General features: G+C 55.9%; 1 long non-coding RNA gene across 1 annotated transcript; it reads left to right on the top strand.

The window, feature by feature from the left end:
- The first annotated feature begins 234 nt into the window (after positions 1-234).
- LOC132593157 (uncharacterized) lies at positions 235-672 on the top strand. Its single transcript, XR_009558520.1, has 3 exons — positions 235-301; positions 407-506; positions 602-672. It is a non-coding gene; the product is annotated as an uncharacterized LOC132593157 (long non-coding RNA).
- The last annotated feature ends 1181 nt before the right edge of the window (positions 673-1853 follow it).

The raw sequence follows: 1853 nt of genomic DNA, 5'->3' as shown, positions 1-1853 counted from the left end.
CAAGCAGGAGACGGCCAAAGCCATTCTGGTGAGTGAGGGGTGGTGTGAGGGACCCCCGCGAGGAGGTGGGGGGAAGGAGGGGCTTTAGGGAAGGGGTTGTGAATCTGCGGAGAGGAGGACCCTGCCGGCATACGGTCCCCTGGAAAGCCAAGCCTGGTGTTGGGGGTCGGAGCTGTCCTTTGGAGGCCCCGGAAAGAGCTGGTTTTCCTCCTCTGTTCTCTTCCATCTTGGGGCCCTTGGAGCACTTCAGGGATCGCCCCCTGACCCTGGCCCTTGCCTTGGAGGCCCTCCTCCAGCTAAGGTGAGTGGGGTCTGTGATGGACGGGGTTGTGGGGGGTGGGGGGGCAGAACTCCAGGGGAGACTCGGAGGAGGAAGCATCTAACCCTCTTGCTTTCATCTCTGCAGTACCATGAGGCCCAAATTCAGCTGCGATATGATCAGTGCGATCCTCCATAGGACCATGGAGGCAGTTCTTCAGGGCCCAGAAAAGGAGGAGGAAAGAGAGGTATGGCCTTTTTTCTGAATTCCCTTTGCGTGGCTCTTTCTTCTTCATCATCATATTTCACCAACATTCAAACTCTCTTCTCTCTTTTCCCGCAGGAGCTGAAGCGCCACTTCCGTCTCCTCCTTGGAAGTCTCCTTATGGAAGCCCCCAATCCGGGCACCCTCCTGCAACTTTTAAGTGTAAGTGTCCCGATGGCATCAGGGGTGGTTTTAGGGTTGCCCGCCCCCTCCCCCCATCCCTTACCTAATGGACTGCCCCATTTCTCGGGCACAGAGCCTGTTTGGCCCTCAATTTGGTCCAAGACCAATGTTGGCAAACCCTCATGCTCCAGAAGTGCCAGGGACTCTGTGGTGGGGACAGTGAGGGCCGCTTTGGCCCAGACTGGCCCCTGACTCTGAGACGCTCTTTCCTCCTGCAGGACCTGTGAGGATATGCCCTGGGGGAAAGTGGGGAGGCTCAAAAACTAGCGGCCAGCAGCATTTCGTTGCTGCTGGCCGTTGCCCGGAAATTTCCCCGCCTCCGAGTAAGTAGCTCGCCTTCTTCTATTCCTTCCTGTGTTTGCTTCCATCCCTCCAAGAGCACATCCCTGAGTGACCTTTAACACAGATGATGCAATGTGTGTCCCTGGGGGCCAGGGTGAGGCCAGAGACTGCCCTTCCACCTCTGCCCAGGAGGCTGCAGGGCCCAGGGAGGTCCTCTGGAACATGGGATTGGGCCCAAGACAGAGGGAGACCCGTCCTTCCTGGCTTGGCACTGCTTATGTGCTCTCTTGCTGCCATCTGACCCCAATTTTTCTTTCCTCTGCAGATGACGGTAGTTCGGCCGGACCTGGCCTGCTTCCGCCTGAAGCCGGAAGAAGGTGAGCCCCACACTATGGAGACAGTAAACTACCTTGTCTCTTATTTGCCCAAGACCCACCTCTGAGGTCTTCTTGCTGGGAGTCTGGCAGGACCTGCTCCCTGCCTGGCAGGCCTTTCCCACCTGACCTGGGAGGACAGTGTCCGAACTGACTCCAGCTACATTTCCAACCTGGGACCTTTGACTGAAGGATGGGGGGGAAAGGCCTGTGGGAAAATCTCATTTTCATTCTCATTCTCATTCTCTTCCATCCAGATGATATTATAATTGAAGATTTATAGGTAGTGCGGACACCAGAAAGAGGCCAACATCCAAATGCACTCGGCAGGTAAGACTTTCTCAAAAGCCCACCTGTAGTTGGAGATGCCCTGTTTCATCTGTGTGAGAAGCAGGCACTCCTGGCATCCTGCTTACCTTTTTTCTCTTGCAGGTGACAGAATGATGGCGGCAGGACCTCCTTTCCCATATTTTCATGGGGGCAGAAGGGAA

This window comes from Zootoca vivipara, chromosome 14 (genome assembly GCF_963506605.1).
Source record: "Zootoca vivipara chromosome 14, rZooViv1.1, whole genome shotgun sequence".
Taxonomy (NCBI): Eukaryota; Metazoa; Chordata; class Lepidosauria; order Squamata; family Lacertidae; genus Zootoca; species Zootoca vivipara.
The sequence above is the reverse complement of the archived record's forward strand: the minus strand, read 5'-3'. Positions and strand labels throughout refer to the sequence as shown.